Source organism: Heterodontus francisci, chromosome 8 (genome assembly GCF_036365525.1).
Source record: "Heterodontus francisci isolate sHetFra1 chromosome 8, sHetFra1.hap1, whole genome shotgun sequence".
Taxonomy (NCBI): Eukaryota; Metazoa; Chordata; class Chondrichthyes; order Heterodontiformes; family Heterodontidae; genus Heterodontus; species Heterodontus francisci.
The window spans coordinates 23,944,976-23,956,861 of NC_090378.1; positions in this window are offsets into that span (position 1 = coordinate 23,944,976).

The following is an 11,886-nucleotide window of genomic DNA, read 5'->3' on the forward strand; positions in this document are numbered from 1 at the left end:
ACAGTTGAGTTCGTGGCAAGGCACTACAATTAGTCAGACCCAACTGACTCAGAAAATTGAAGAGAAACTTGCTCTATTTTGCCAAAACAAAGACCCATGACTCAACTGGTGTTGAGTGAAACTTAGTAGTTGGTTAAAGGAAGCTAAATATTAATTTATTAACTCAAATGATTAACACATTCATCAGTACCACTTCAGATCGTCAAGGTAAAATTGCAGCTAATTAGGCACAGGATGACTGAACTGGAGGTAAGAATGACTTGCGATCTCAAGGGATTCTTTTCCTCCACAATGATCATTTCCTAACTTTACCTGTCTCATATAAATACAAGTTCATTCTTTTCTGAAAAACAAATCCATGAAAGCTAAAGAATACATCAAGAATCTTGTGAGAAATTGTGGCCTCAGTAGCAAGAGTAGCACCAGGAGATCATTAAGCAAAATAAAATTCCATTTTGCTGACTCGGTCATGGTAATAGCCCAAGAATAACCACAATTTTAAAGTCCTGTATGGAGTTTGCAAGTTCTCCCTGTGACCGCGTGGGTTTCCTCCGGGTGCTCTGGTTTCCTCCCACCTGCCAAAGACTTGTAGGTTGATAGGTAAATTGGCCATTGTAAATTGCCCCTAGTGTAGGTAGGTGGTAGGAGAATTGTGGGGATGTGGTAGGGAATATGGGATTAATGTAGGATTAGTATAAATGGGTGGTTGTTGGTCGGCACAGACTCGGTGGGCCGAAGGGCCTGTTTCGGTGCTGTAACTCTCTATGACTCTATGGAACAAGCCCTTTGCCATTCCCAGAACAAACTCAAATTGGTAACAGAATAAAAGAACCAAAAGTATCCTCAAAGGGAAGCAGAAGATTCCTCAGCGACTTCCAGTGTTGAGCGCAGCAGCTTTTTGTTCTGGAGCAGAGGTCTTACACGTCACTTGTCCTGGACTACAGGCTTATTAATCATTACATTCAATCTCACTAATCTACATTGCAAGATATTGGAGACAGTGAAAATGGGATTTCCATGGATCATTAGGTATAGAGAACTATAACTGAAACTGAACCCATAAACAGTGTAATTTAAAGGATCTTCTCCCAGATAATTACTGATGTATTTTAAATCAAATATATCTGATATAATGAGGTTTATGATAAACCTCTCAATTTATTTTGCCTTTTTTTATTAATTCATGGGCTAGGCCAGCATTTATTGCCCACCCCTAATTGCCCTTGAGAAGATGGTGGTGAGCTGCCTTCTTGAACAGCTGCAGTCCATGTGGTGTAGGTACATCTACAGTGCTGTTAGGAAGGGAGTTCCAGGATTTTGACCCAGTGACAGTGAAGGAACGGTGATATAGTTCCAAGACAGGATGGTGTGTGGCTTGGAAGGGAACTTGCAGGTGATGGTGTTCCCATCTGTTGCCCTTGTTATTCTAGGTGGTAGAGGTCGTGGGTTTGGAAGCCTTGCAGTATAATGTGGATAAATGTGAGGTTATCCACTTTGGTAGCAAAAACAGGAAGGCAGATTATTATCTGAACGGCTATAAACTGAAAGAGGGGAATATGCAGCGAGACCTGGGTGTTCTCGTACACCAGTCACTGAAGGTAAGCATGCAGGTGCAACAGGTGGTAAAAAAGGCAAATGGTATGTTGGCCTTCATAACAAGAGGATTCAAGTACAGGAGCAGGGATTTCTTGCTGCAATTATACAGGGCCTTGGTGAGGCCGCACCTGGAATATTGTGTGCAGTTTTGGTCGTCTTATCTAAGGAAGGATGTTCTTGCTATAGAGGGTGTGCAGCGAAGGCTTTCCAGACTAATTCCTGGGATGGCAGGATTGACGTATGAGGAGAGATTGAGTCGGTTAGGATTATATTTGCTGGAGTTCAGAAGAGTGAGGGGGGATCTCATAGAAACCTATAAAATTCTAACAGGACTTGACCGGGTAGATGCAGGAAGGATGTTCCCGATGGTGGGGGAAGTCCAGAACCAGGGGTCATAGTCTCAGGATACGGAGTAAACCTTTCAGGACTGAGATGAGGAGAAATTTCTTCACCCAGAGAGTGGTGAGCCTGTGGAATTCGCTACTACAGAAAGCAGTTGAGACCAAAACATTGTAAGTTTTCAAGAAGGAGTTAGATATAGCTCTTGGGTCTAAAGGGAACAAAGGGTATGGGGCGAAAGTGGGAACAGGTTACTGAGTTGGATGATCAGACATGATCATAATGAATGGCGGAGCAGGCTCAAAGGGCCAAATAGCCTACTCTCCTATTTTCTATGTTTCTATGTTTGTCTCCACAAGTCTATGCAGTGGTCACTCCTACCAACTCTCATGGACAGCTGCATCTACAGCAGATGGATTGGTGAGAATGAGGTCAAGTATGTTTTTCCCCTCACCACTTGTTGCATACCCAATCTAGCAGCTATGTCCTTTAGGACTCTGCCAGCTCGGTCAGTAGTGGCGCTACCGAGCCACTCTTGGTGATGGACATTGAAGTCCCCCACCCAGAGTACATTCTGCACCCTTGCCACTGTCTACTTCCTCCAAATGGTGATCAACATGGTGGAGTAATGCTTCATCAGTTGAGGGAGGGTGGTAGGTGGTAATCAGCAGGAGGTTTCCTTACCCATGTTTAACCCGATGCCATGAGACTTCGGAGTCCGGAGTCAATGTTGAGGACTCCCAGGGCAACTCCCTCCCGACTGTATACCACTGTCATAGAGTCATAGAGTTATACAGCACAGAAACAGGCTCTTTGGCCTATCATGTCTGTGCTGGCCATCAAGCACCTATCTATTCTAATCCCATTGTCCAGCGTGTGGCCCATAGCCTTGTATGCTATGGCGTTTCAAGTGCACATCTAAATACTTCTTAAATGCTGTGAGAGTTCCTGCCTCTACCGCCCCTTCAGGTAGTGTGTTTCAGCTTCCAACCACCCTCCAATCCCCTCTAAACCTCCTGCCCCTTACCTTAAATCTATGCCCCCTGGTTATTGATCCCTCTGATAAGGGAAAAAGTTTCTTCAGATCTATCCTATCAATGCCCCTCATAACTTTGTATAACTCAATCAGGTTCCCCCCTCAGCCTTCTCTGCTCTAAGGAAAACAACCCTAGCCTATTTAGTCTCTCTTCATAGCTGAAATGCTCCAGCCCAGGCAACATCCTGGTGAATCTCCTCTGCACCCTCTCCAGGGCAATCACATCCTTCCTATCATGTGATGACCAGAAATGTACACAGTACGCCAGCTGTGGCCTAATTGTGCTGCTACCACTGCTGAGTCTGTCCTGCCAGTGGGACTGGACATACCTGGGGATGGTGATGGCAATGTCTGGGACATTGTAAGGTATGATTCCATGAGCATAAATATATCAGGCTGTTGCTTGGCTAGTCTGTGGGACAGCTCTCCCAATTTTGGCACAAGCCAAAGTTCATAAGGAGGACTTTGCACAGTCGATAGGGCTGGGTTTGCCTTTGTCATTTCCAGTGTCTAGGTTGATGCTGGGTGGTCGTCTGGTTGACTTCATTGCAGTTAGATACAGCTGACTGGCTTGTTCAGCCATTTCAGAGGGCCTTTAAGAGTCAACCACATTGCTGTGTGTGTGGAGTCATATGTAGGCCAGACCAGGTAAGGACAGCAGATTTCCTTCCCTAAAGGGCATTAGTGAACCAGATGGGTTTTTACAACAATTGACAATGATTTCATGGCCATTTTTAGACTAGCTTTTAATTCCAGATTTATTAATTGAATTTAAGTTTCATTTTTTGCTGTGATGGGATTTAAACCCATGTTCCCAGAGCAATACCCTGGATTTCTGGGTTATTAGTCCATGGGCAATATCACTACACCACTGCCTCCCCAACCCACTATTCGTCAGAATCATTGAATGTTGAATCAACTTTAATGACCTTATGAAAATAAACACAATGAAATATTAAATCAATGTTGACCCTTGAGTTTATGCTAAGTTAGTTTATAACAGCTGTGTTGAAATGAATTAATCCAAATCTTCGAACAAACATTGAAATCTGAATGTCAGATAATTTTACTTAATCTGTTTTATTAAAGTTGTTTCATAATATCTGAATTAAAGTAAAAGAGTGGGGCCCCGAACATTGCAGTCTCTAGTTGTGAGTTTTTCATTAGTGAGCCTGACACAAAGCTCATATACGGAAAAAACATTGAGGCCTGTTACTTAGTTGTATAATTTTTCCCCGATTTTTCAGATTTTTGGGGCTGTGCCAGCTTTATTAAAGCAGTTTGCCAGCTTTTTTTGAGTTTTTGCAGTTTGGCTGCCTTTTGAAAAGGGCAAATCATTGAAACAAATTATAGAAACTTACAACACAGTAGGAGGCCATTTGGCCCATCGTGCCTGTGCTGATTCTTTGAAAGAGCAGTCGTGTTTAGTCCCACATCCCTACTTTTTGTCCATATGGTGTAAGCTCCTCATCCTCAAGGACCTGTCTAACTCCATTTTAAAGTTACTAAGTTTAAAGTTCCACCACCTTTTCAGGCAGAGCATTCCAAATCCCAACAACTCTCCAAGTGAAAACCTTTTCTCCTCATCTCCCCTTTAGATCTTTTGCCAATGATTTTTATGGGACAAGGTGGGGACAGGGGATGGTGGGGAGGGGGTAGAGGGAGGTTTGGTGTGTTCAGGTGTGGGTGGGAGTTTAAAGCCCCAAAAAATGCTAGCGAATCAGAAACCTGACATTGATTCCACTCACTTCCAAGTTTCACTAGGGAGCTTTTTAAGGCGAGCGGGAAACCCCCATGGAGTTATCAGGGCAAGCATTTAAATATTTAAATAATCAATTAGTTGAGTCTTAAACCCTGAATTCTGGCTTTCACAGCCAGCGAAAGGGGTTCCTGAGCTGCGTGGAACTTGTCAGGGTGAACAAGACGAGAGCACAGCAGGGAACCATTGTTCAATGAAACTGACAGGCTTGAAACCCTTGAAATACTGAAACTGCATAGCTGCTGGCCAACCTATTGGAAAGGCTTGTGCTGAAAGCGCTTGTTTTGAGAGCGTGCTTTCACAGGTGTAGGTAGTTTTGGGGTGGTGAAAATTAGCTTTACTTTATTATTTGCTTTATTATTTAATCTGACACTAACACATTAGTTAAAGGAGTCAGCTATATTTTATATTTGATACTAATGTATTAAAAGACATTAATCAGTAATAATTAATCTTAGAACCTTGAAGGAGTTTTGCAGGTATTGATTTATTTACAGTATTGATTAATGTATAAGTTTAAACATTCAGTTCTTTTGTAATCTGCTCTGTGTTAAGCGTGGCATTATGAGTTCCAAGTAACCCTTTGTTAGTTCAAGGCTCAGTAGATAAGGGGAACCAGTGGATGTGGTGTATTTGGATTTTCAGAGGGCTTTCGATAAGTTCCCACACAAGAGGTTAGTAAGCAAAATTAGAGCACATGGGATTGAGGGTAATATTCTGGCATGGATTGAGAATTGTTTAACGGACAGAAAACAGAGAGTAGGAGTAAATGGGTAATTTTCAGGTTGGCAGTCTGAGACTAGTGGCGTACTGTAAGGATCGGTGCTTGGGCCCCAGCTATTCACAATCTATATCAATGATTTGGATGTGGGGAGCAAATGTAATATTTCCAAGTTTACTCATGACACAAATCTGGTTGCGAATGTGAGTTGTGAGGAGAACGAAAAGAGGCTTCAAGGGGATTTAGACAGGCTAAGTGAATGGGTAAGAACATGGCAGATGGAATATAATGTGGAAAAATGTGAAGTTATCCTCTCCGGTAAAAAAACAGAAATGCAGAGTATTTCTTAAATGGTGAGAGATTGGGAAGTGTTGATGTCCAAAGGGACCTGGGTGTCCTTGTTCATAAGACACTGAAAGCTAACATCAGGTGCAGCATGCAATTTAGAAGCAAATGGTATGTTGGCCTTTATTGCAAGAGGATTTGAGTACAGGAGTAAAAAAGTCTTGTTGCAGTTATGTAGAACATTGGTGAGACTGCAACTGGAGTATTATGTACAGTTTTGGTCTCCTTACCTAAGGAAGGGTATACTTGCCATAGAGGGAGTGCAACAAAGGTTCACAGACTGATTCCTGGGATGGTGGGATTGTCCTATGAGGAGAGATTGAGGAGACTGGGGCTATATTCTCTAGAGTTTGGAAGATTGAGAGGTGATCTCATTGAAGCATACAAAATTCTTACAGGGCTCAACAGGGTTGATGCAGGAAGGATGTTTCCCCTGGCTGGGGGAGTCTAGAACTAGGGGACACAGTGTCAGAATAAAAGGTAGGTCATTTAGGACTGAGGAAGAATTTCTTCACTCAGAGGGTGATGAATCTTTGGAATTCTCTACTCCAGAGGGCTGTGGAGGCTCAGTCATTGAGTATGTTCAAGATAGGGATCGATATGTTTCTAGATATTAAAGATATCAAGGGATATGGGGATAGTCCAGGAAAATGGCATTGAGGTAGAAGATCAGCCATGATCTAGTTGAATGGTGGAGCAGGCTTGAGGGGCAGAATGGCCGAGTCCTGCTCCTATTTCCTCTGTTCCTATGTTCCTATAAGCCTTCACAGGCAACTTTAATCAGATGGTATCTCTGAGAATGAATGGAGTTATGGCGTTCAGTGCAGAAAAGACAGTATTTTAGCCAAAGTGTCTGGGAACTTGGACAGCATGAGTACTCCTTTGTTCATATTGCCCATGTGTCTTATCTCAATTCAAAGTCATAATTAAAAGCAATCTAATTAGGCTCATAACAGCTAGAGCCAGTTACTAGGCCAGCTTGCCTCTGATTGTTTAGGGGGCGAATGGTCAGAAAGGGGTTAAAAGCAAGGGTCTCATAATGTTGCGGTGTGCAGAGACCTAGAAGATTCACAGTTGTAGAAGAACTTCAGCACATGATGTGAAGAGAACAAAAGAACCATTGGACCGGATAGATTGAGAGGGTCTTTGCAACACTTGCAAGACTTGTAATGTTATTTTCCTAAGTTTGTTAAGTATGAGGTTACTTCTAATAAACTTTCTGGACTTGCTACACAAGTATCCTGTTGCCTTAATTGGTTAAGTCTTGTCTGGACCAAAATTAAGGGTGTTTTTCACCTTCACAGGTGATTGGAAGACAAGGTACATTGGTCAGAAGAGTGCTATGAAGGAGAATGCTGGGGAGAGTGTGGGTGTTGGCACCAGAAAGTGGGATGCCACTCATCTTTCCTGTTCTGATGAAGTCATTGAACCTCTTGTGGCACTGTATCCAGGTTTGAGGGACCACACTCCTATTGCTCACTTCCTTGGCCACTTCCATCCACACCAGCTTGGTTTGAGAAGCTGGCATCTTTCTTCTGTCCACAGGAAACATCACTTCACTTCAGTCCCTTAGATCCTGCAGCAGAACCTCCAGGGAGGAGGGCGAGACACCGGGGTGGGGGGGGGGGGCGCGGTGCTGGTGGTGGTGCGGGCATGGTGGGAGGAGGTGCAGGGGAAGATTGGCAGCTTTCCATTGCTGTGGTTCCTGAAGCCTCAGGAAACCATGTAAAATTCAGCCACTCTGATCTCTGTTGGGATCCATTTAAATAGAAATCCTTCCTTTGACAGAGTACAGGTGGTCATCACATCCACACTCTGTGATTGGTTGGGAAACCCGGAAGTGGGATGCTGATGCCGTGGCTGAGTTAAAGAGCCACGGAAAAGTCTGCTTCTCTGACAAACAATTTCCCAACTTGCTGCCCCCACCAGCAAGACGGTCTAATTTCAATAAAATTTTGCCCATGGTCTCTGATTATTGACTCACTCGTCAGAGGGAATAGTTTTTTTAAAATCTACTCTATCAAAACCTCTCACCATTTTGAAAACCTCTATTAGGTCAGCTCTGTTCCAGGGATGAATATTGGCCAGGACATAAGGGAAGGCTGACTGGCATGCAGGTAAGTCATGGGGTGGTGGTTTCAAGAGGGTGGTATGGAGGAGTGGGTGAAGTCAGAGGCCGAGGAGGCTGTGACTTTCCTTGTGCAGCCTCGAGGAGCACACCTGCTCCTCCTAGCCACACAATCATAGTATCATATAGGATAGGAGGAGGCCATTTGGCCCATTGTTCCTCTTCTGACTTTTTGGAAGAGCTATACAGTTAGTCTCACACCCTCTGCTCTTCTCCATACCCCTGCAAATGTTTTCCTTTCCACAAAGGAAAGTTTTGGACTTACCTTGGAGGGATTCATCTGTCTGTGGACTAGCTCTAGACCTGCTTCAGCTTACAGTCTCAGGCTTCAACTAAAATGCAATCTCTTGATGTAACAGAACCCCAATTAGCATCAACTTGTGATGCCTCCGTCTGCTTTAGGCGGCTGCCTCTTCGGCTTAAAAATGGCAGGAAAATCTCAAACTTCACGCTGGCAAATAACCCATTTGCTGAACGGCGCAGTTTCACCAGGCAGGTAGGGTTAAACCCGACCCATTGTTTTATGTGTTATGCATCAGTGGTAATGACTTGTTGTCAAATGTAAATGGTTACCAAATACTTGAAGGTCAGATATTGATCAATATCAAAATGTAGGTGGCAATAACAGAAGCTTGGTGCTGAAGTGATTGGAAGGCTGCTGTTTGACTGGAGCCTGGGACATAGTTTGATTACATTGCGTTCGCATATTAAAAACATTCGCCTGGAATGTACGCCGGGGTGCTCCTGGCCATGCACCATAATTTAGGTAATAAATTGGCGGAAATGCCAAGGAAACAGTGCCAGGAAAATTCAACCCCATCAAATTCAGTTATTAAATAGATTGATGGCGGTGGGGAGGGCGGGGATTTGACTTCCGTCTGAAACAAGCGCAAAGTCATCGGAGCAGCCCCACCACCCATCCAACGGCAGCAGTGGGAGGGTGCCCTCAAACCACATCGGGTTCTGGCTGCATTTGAGTGCAACCAGTGAGCTGCAGCTGCCAAACGGGCACCCCACTGCAGCTCGCCAGCTGAAGAGGGTGGAAAATCTGCCGGCTCGCAGAGTGAGCTGGCCAGCAGGTCAGGCTAAGATTGGTGCGGTGGGGGAAGGGGAGATCACAAGCTTACTTTAAAGTCTCCTGTGCCCAGTGGGACATGAGGCAACCCATTTCTTTCACTGCCTTCTGTCCAGAGCAAGATATTTGAATCCATCATATGTTGTCTCCATGATGGTGACATCCTTTTTGATTGTCCTACAATAGGTCAGCCTTTATCCTGCCACACCTTCTCTCTCCTCCAGGTGGAATCCAGTCTAGGACATACGTTCTACTTATGTCACGGAATAATCTGAACCGTTATAACTGTGTCTGCCTGATTATTGCATCCATGGTCAGCTGACTCGTGGTGTAACACTTCTTCATTGGTTACCAATGAACTCTTGGGATTCTATCTAACCAAAGCTGTTGAAATGCCTTCAGGTTCCCCATATCCCTCGAATGGGGCATGCAAATCCATAGTAATTCTCAGGGACACAGGGCCACCAGATCCTTTTTACTGGGAAAAGGCCTGACCTTTCCTCCAGAGAGTGCAGTGAACACCAGAATGGTGGTGAATGGTATTGGAGGGCAGTGTATGCCTGTACCTGTACACCGGGTGCACCTGGAGTGCAACCTAGTGTCGGGTCCAGTGACGGTAGGGATTGTCCCTAGTTTGCCTGTGGACAGGGTTAACCTGCTCCTAAGTACTGATCTAGCAGGGGTAAAGGTGGTAGCCCCCCTCCCCCCAGTTGTGAAAAAAAGACTGCAGGAGGTCAGAGAGACAGGGCGGTGGCAGGTGCTACCACAGAAAGCAGTTGAGGCCAAAACATTGTATGTTTTCAAGAAGGAGTTAGATATAGCTCTTGGGTTTAAAGGGATCAAAGGGTATGGGGTGAAAGCGGGAACAGGCCACTTAGTTGGATGATCAGCCATGATCATAATGAATGGCAAAGCAGGCTCGAAGGGCCAAATGGCCTACTCCTGCTCCTATTTTCTATGTTTCTATGAGATGCTCGCCTGCAGTTTCCCTGAATGTCTAGTGGGCCAGGCCACGGTCAAACCAGCTCCCCCAGAGGAGACTGCATTGGCACTGCAGGCAAATGACCATGAGGTCTGCCTGTCCAAGACTTTCTTTGGAAAGTTAGGAGACCCAGGAAACGAATTAAATGGATTTTCCCTAGGTGAGACTCAGCAAGCTGACCCAGTATTGCGAGAATTAGCACAGGCGGCCCAGTCAGAAAGTGAAGCAGAGGGTGTCCCTGATTGCTACTATTTAAAGAATGAGGTACTGATGAGGAAATGTCCTCACAGACCTGGGGGTGAGGAGTGGACAGTAGTTCACCAGTTAGTGGTGCCAGAGAGGTGCCAGAGAGAAATATTAAGAAGGACCCACGAGACTACAGTGGCTGTACATATCAGTATACAAAAGGCCAAAACCCGCATAAAGCAGCAGTTTGATTGGCCAAAACTTCACAAAGATGCGGTGGAGTACTGCAGGAGTTGCCACATGTGCCAGGTTGAGGGGAAACCCCAACCTACAGTGAAACCTGCACCCCTAAGTCCTGTACCAGTGTTAAGAGGACCCTCCAGCAGATGGCTGGTGAACTGTAAGGGATCCTCACCGTGAACAAAAGGGACAGGCAGGCACACAGCTGGCAAACGTTTAGAAAGAGAAGGGAAAAAAGTAACCAAGAGGACTGGTTAAAGGAAGTCCGGGAAGAATTCTGGATGAAAACCCCTACTGTCAGCTCAACCAACCACGAAAAATGTGAAAAGTTAGACCCCACATCCTCCTATGTGAATGCAGACTCTAGAAGCACCCCACCAGAGTTGCTAACAGCATTTACAGTAACCTGCAGAGACAAAAAGAGACCTCTAGGGGGCAGAGAAACCGTGAGGGTGATGCCTCACCTAGTCGAAGTGTCACAGGAGAATGCAGTTAAGTCTGCACACATACCTGCAGGTAGCTGTGTCCCAGAGAACAAAGGGGAGAGTAACAAAGACTCCTCCCCACAGTCAGAGGAAAAGGGAACCACCCATCCACTGAAGTCAAAAGTCTTTATAAAGCAGCCCTGGCACCCAGAACAGACCAGTTTTAATAAACTTAAGATTGGTGAATGAATGGAAATGAATGAGAGAAATGCATGGTTTTTCTTTCTATACCTTATATTTCTCTCAAACTCCGTAATGAAATGTGCCGTTTGTCTTCAAATCGTACTTCATTTCCCTGGGTGTGGAGGTGTCAGGAAACCACCCCCCCCCCACCTGCCAAGACAGAGGCACACATTATTTCACCACACTAACATTAAAAACTTAAAAATTGCAAGCCCTTGACTAGAAAGACATTTGCATAGTACCAAACAATGTGGAAACAAAGGGGAACCAGTCCCTGCTCCCTCATACACAGAAGAGACCTGGTCAAACTAGTCGGTCATGTGACCACCTGCTGGCCAACTAGGGGAGTTTTAAACTGGAAAAGCAGATTTTGAACTGTGAACGCCGTGTGCTCATGGATTGAGAACATCTCCTCTCCTACCTGCCAGCCTTCATCTCTTCCCATGGAACGGAATCTTGTGAAAACACATGAAACTCAAAGAGAGAAAGGTTTCCTATGTGAACAAGGCTTTAAGAAGACGACTGAGCCACAACGAAACACAAGACCATATCTTCAATCAAGGACTACAGCGAGCTCAAGAAACAGTAACAAGATATTGCCTCAAACTGTTCTACTTATCTTTTCTTCTGCTCTTTTCTGTCCCTATCTGCATGTTTATATTGCGTGTGCGTGCTCGCGTGGGCGCGTCGTGTATCCGTATTGTGAACCGTATTAGAGTTTAAGGTTAAGGTTTTATAAATTTCATCTTTCTTCTTTAAACCAAAGAAAGCCTGTTTGTGCTCATTTCTTTGCCTTATAATTGGAAAGTTG